We start from the raw sequence: 6,067 nt of genomic DNA, 5'->3' as shown, positions 1-6,067 counted from the left end.
ACTCACACTGGCACAGCCCGCACTACAGTCTGAACTGATGTGGATCTCGTGGTGGATCACATGGCGTGCATGTCACAGGGTTTGGCTATATGCATGTATTCACGTGCAATCGTATCCAATCTCCCAGGCCACTTTCATTTGCTCCACCCTGTACTAACAGAAGTATCTAAGGTCTCTCTAGGTTTGGAGCCATATTGGCCACGGTATCATGTCCGGCAATATCTTACTGCCTCGAGACAGCATTGCAACCAATCAAAGTGTATCACTTGTATTTCACTCATTTTTCTACTCTTCTTAGATACACTCGAGGTCAACTCCCTTAACACTTTTGTTATTGAACCAGCCAATCGTAGTAATGTATTGTTTTGTTCACAGTCCCTAAGACAATGAGCATGTCTTCCACGTCCCTGCATTGGTGTCAGAGGCCACTAGCAGATGGGCTATGGAATTATTCAGTCACGTGTAGCTGTCTTTACTATCAACACAGAAAAGACTTCTGTTGGAGTGGTTCTGTCAATATAATGCATAGACTACTCGCATTACAGCAATGAATCACATTTTGTACTGGCCCAGTCGGGCACTATGGCGGCGACCTTTGTCGCATTCTTCCTGTTTTCTGGAGACATGCAGCAGTGTTACTTCTGGGGTGATGGTATGTGGATCCACTGGGTATGACCTGAGCTCAAGACTCATAGTGACTGCGGACGCTGTCGGCACAATGGTATGCCACTGCCATTCCATGTCCCTGTTTGCTACCTCTCATGCAACAGTATTGTGACATCAACAATCTACAGGAAAATGCTCACCCACACATGGGATGTATTTCCATAAATTGTCTGTGTGATGTTGAAATACCCCCATGTCCCGAAAGACATCCAGATCTAACATGTCGGGTGTCAATCCACAGCAGTGCTAGTAACTGCGATATCAAGGACGAGTTGCAACGGTTATGGCCCACTTTCCCTCAGGAGAGGATAAAATGAAGATTTACTTCCCAACAGAACCAACGCATTTGTCCAGGTAAGTGTGGTTGCAATGCCAAACTATAAATGGGTTCATACCACCAAGTTCTGTGTAAATTTGACTCGGTTTTTCAATGACTGATATAATGTCACATACTGCATCAACATGTGAAGTATCATTTCGTTTCGTCAGCTTTTCCGAATACTTCAGTTCTTGTTGATGCAGTGTATATTTAAACATAAACTCTATATCAAGCGATGTTCATAGTGTTACGTGGAGGTTATCTTTCCAGTCTTACATGCTTCACTTTCTCCAGACTCTACCTTTCTCTTTTGAAGCTCTTAAAGTCCATAAATTTATGTTCGTGTATGATACTCATATAGCAATGCACCAGCAGCCTACTTCCTCATCCATTCCCTTCCAGATTAATTTGGGAGATATATAACCAACAATGAAACTAGAAACTCCATCCACTACATTAATATATACAGAAACTTTGGAAAAGAATTTTAGCTTAGGAAACAATCCCCATACTACCACACTGAATGAACATAATACAAAGAAAGATGTTGATATCAATTAAAACAATAAGTTTACTGTTAACCATTGCCATCTCTGCTTTTTAGAAACTAAAATTCGATTTTTTCGCCATAACACTTCGCTAACGCCACCTTCCTCTAAGTTGTTTAAATATAAGCTTATGTAGTGACAGAAATCACGACATGCCACAGACCGGGGTTGAGTGGGGACCTGTGGTCTGCACAGCTGTGGTGAGGGTCCAGCCACAGCCGCTGTGCTCACTGTGTGGCTGTATATTGGGGGTTGGTCCTGCTGTGTCAGTGGCTGGCCCACAGTGCAGATGTAGACTGTTCTGATACATGTATTAAGACAGAGACCACTGGGCAGCTGTCATTCCACAGATAATGGGACCAATACAGCCAAAGGCAACAGTTGGTCCACTAACCCACTAAGATAAATGACTTACTAGTGAGACAATCAGTTTACACGCTGCTTCTCCTGAGTTCCTCATACTAGCAGTTTAACATACCGAGCTACAGTCACTCAGAAGTTAGATTGGCAAAACTTTTAAATGTACTTAATTTGCTACTATGTCTATCAGATGGTGTTCGTAGGTCATATGCTATAGACTGGGCGGTAGGGGGAACATATGGTAAATATCTACATCTACATCTACATTGATACTCCGCAAGCCACCCAACGGTGTGTGGCGGAGGGCACTTTACGTGCCACTGTCATTACCTCCCTTTCCTGTTCCAGTCGCGTATGGTTCGCGGGAAGAACGACTGTCTGAAAGCCTCCGTGCGCGCTCTAATCTCTCTAATTTTATATTCGTGATCTCCTCGGGAGGTATAAGTAGGGGGAAGCAATATATTCGATACCTCATCCAGAAACGCACCCTCTCGAAACCTGGCGAGCAAGCTACACCGCGATGCAGAGCGCCTCTCTTGCAGAGTCTGCCACTTGAGTTTATTAAACATCTCCGTAACGCTATCACGGTTACCAAATAACCCGGTGACGAAATGCGCCGCTCTTCTTTGGATCTTTTCTATCTCCTCCGTCAACCTGACCTGGTACGGATCCCACACTGATGAGCAATACTCAAGTATAGGTCGAACGAGTGTTTTGTAAGCCACCTCCTTTGTTGATGGACTACATTTTCTAAGCACTCTCCCAATGAATCTCAACCTGGTACCCGCCTTACCAACAATTAATTTTATATGATCATTCCACTTCAAATCGTTCCGTACGCATACTCCCAGATATTTTACAGAAGTAACTGCTACCAGTGTTTGTTCTGCTATCATATAATCATACAATAAGGGATCCTTCTTTCTATGTATTCGCAATACATTACATTTGTCTATGTTAAGGGTCAGTTGCCACTCCCTGCACCAAGTGCCTATCCGCTGCAGATCTTCCTGTATTTCGCTACAATTTTCTAATGCAGCAATGATGACAGATACTTCTGAAATGACTGGGGAAGGAAATTTAGAGAAAAATGGAGCACAATATTTGTCATATTACGAAGCTACTGCAGTAAAAATTTAACTTACATTAAAACCTTTATCACAGAATTGAAACTTCGGCCAATAGATTTATTTGATTCACACTGGCCAATGAGCACCCACACGAAACAGGTGAACATTGAATAGTACCTGACTGGGAGGCTGAACGAGTCTATGAGTATGATCAGTAAAATAAGCAGACACATTAATTATATAATATATATTTACGCCTAAGTGCTGATCACAGGTTGTCACTCACTGAAATCAAGAATTTTCTTTCGTTACTGTGTTCAGTGTAATGATATTTATCAGACTGTGATTAGTGTGTGTGTATGTGTGTGTGTGTGTGTGTGTGTGTGTGTGGGTGTGTGTGTGTGTGTGAGTGTGTGTGTGTGTGTGTGTGTGTGTGTGTGTGTGTGTGTGTGTGTGTGTGTGTGTGTGTGTTATATTAGTGCTTAATAATTTAAATATAAGTGCAATGCACAGACAAAGGAACTATGCTACATATGCCAGTTGATGGAAGTTTGTATGCAGTGTGATAACCTGTGAAAAAGTTGTGGCTGGTGTTTGGACAATGTGGAATTTACAAGTGGTGCTTATGAAGCAAGTGTTGTGATGGAAAAAGACAAGTATTTCAAGAGCCGTGCAAACCATGCTGCAGGTAGCAGTGGTATTTAATGGCAGTAACTGTTGGGAGATCTGTGTATCAAATGAGAACTACTGAAGATGTGGCAGTTTCTAGTTTTGCCAGTTGTAGTTTTGTTCTCTGTGTGTGTGTGTGTGTGTGTGTGTGTGTGTGTGTATGTGTGTTTGTGTGTTGGTTAACGTTTGTGATTTCTCATGAAGAAACTGGGCAATGAATTTACCATTGACATAAAAAGAGAGGCATTATGTATATGCATGTAACGTGGATGGATACTTGTGTGAAGTGGTTGTCATGGTAAGCAATGCAATAGTGTACATAGCTTGACGCAATGAAGAAGATACTGGTTAGGTTTTGTGACATGCACCCTATTTAAGTTAAGAAGGGCGTTTCCCAACTTTGCTTCTAAATAATTCAGATAGAATTACATATTTAGAGTTAATTTGTAAATAATAGGCATCTTAAAAACATAGCTGTGGCGATAAGCAGTTTCATTCAACATTAATTTTCGTTTATAAATAAATGAGAAATGAATCACTGAGTGTACGGATTATTATCTGAAGGATATGAATTCCAGTTTTTGAAGCAGCTCAGTAAGTAGTGCATAAATATTCAGACATATCTAACAATAAAAGTAACTTATGATAATTACTTATCACTAGCATTGTAGTGAGTATTTATAACGGGATATATTGATAACGAAGAATAGAAGGATCTAAAGATCTCTCTCATTTTGACGTGGTTAGGAATGGACCAATAACTGGAACAGGTCAGATAAGGAAACCCCTAAGCTCTAGCAGAAGAAAACACTTCAGGACTAATCTTTACTAAAGCCACAGGGAAAATTAAGCAAAGACTGGTCAGTAGATATTTGACAGACCCTTCTCTAAGAGCCAAGAACGGAGATTTCACACAAAAAGCGCCTTCCTTTGTGTGTTGCACAAGCTAGTGCACTGAAGTATGGCAATATCACGAGAAACAACAGACTAGAAGTGGGAAGGAAATGTGAAGGAAGACAGAGCATTATGCGGAACTGCCTGAAGCGGCAGAGCTGTTGTGAAACCCTGTCGTCTTTCTTGTGAGGTGGTCATGTGGTGTTTAAGAATTGTGTTTTTATATCACCTTCTTTAAGAGAGATGTTCCATATATGCTCCGATTGAGAATGACAACATTTTCCTTAGAGCATAGTAAACTTCAAAAATCTTATTTCTAATACCCCTCGAATACTTCGTTAGAGTTAATGGATTTTGTTACAGAACTTGTCAGCGAATCCCAAATATATATCTAGAACGTAAAATGGAGATACACAACACAAAAAACTGTTGTACTGATATGGGTGTAGCGACTAATGTGACTGACTACTCCACTACCACGAATATTTCAAGTTTTACAGAATGAGAAAATCACGAATGGGGAATTTAAAATACGTTGCTGCCCACCTTGAACTGTGCTGCAGCATTCTAAGGTACACTACGTGATCTAAAGTATCCAGACACCTGGCTGAAATTGAATTACAAGTTCGTGGCGCACTCTATAGGTAATGCTAGAATATAATATGGGATCAGCCGAACATTAGCCTTGATGACAGCTCCTACTCACGCAGGCATACGTTGAATCAGGTGCTGGGAGGCTTCTTGGGGAATGGCAGCCCATATTTCATGGAGGGTGCACTGAGGAGAGGTGTCGTTGTCAGTCGGCAAGGCCTGGCACGAAGTTGGTGTTCCAAAACATCACAAGGTGTTCTGTAGGATTCAGGTCAGGACTCTGTGCAGGCCAGTCCATTACAGGGATGTTTATGCTGTGTATCCACTCCGGCACAGGCCATGCGTTATTATCAGGTGCTTGATCAGGTTGAAAGATGCAATCTCCGTCCACGAATTGCTCTTCATCATAACCGCCTCCGAATTTTACTGTTGGCACTACACACACTGGCAAATGACGTACACCAAGGATTCGCCACACCCACTCCCTGCCATCGGATGGCAACATTTTGTACCGTGATTCGTCACTGTATCCACTACAAGTACAATGACAGTTAGGCAGAAGGTGACAAAACTAAGATTTCATGGTCTAACGGCTGCTCTTAAGCCACACATCACGAAGATATGTGCCTGGTGTAAGAAGCGAAAGCATTGGACGATTGAGCAGTGGAAAAACATTGTGTGGAGTGACCAATCATGGTACACAATGTGTCAATAGGATGGCAGGGTGTGGGTATGGCGAATGTGCTGTGAACGCTCTCTGCCAGCGTGTGTAGTGACAACAGTAAAATTCAGAGGCGGTGGTTTTATGATATGGTCGTATTTGTCATGGAGGATGCTTGCACCCCTTGTTGTTTCGCGTGGCACTATCACAACACAGACCTACATTCATGTTTTAAGCGCCTTCTTGTTTCCAACTGTTCAAGAGCAGTTGGAGGATGGTGATTACATCT

This window comes from Schistocerca serialis, chromosome 11 (genome assembly GCF_023864345.2).
Source record: "Schistocerca serialis cubense isolate TAMUIC-IGC-003099 chromosome 11, iqSchSeri2.2, whole genome shotgun sequence".
NCBI lineage: Eukaryota > Metazoa > Arthropoda > Insecta > Orthoptera > Acrididae > Schistocerca > Schistocerca serialis.
This window is presented reverse-complemented; position numbering follows the sequence as displayed.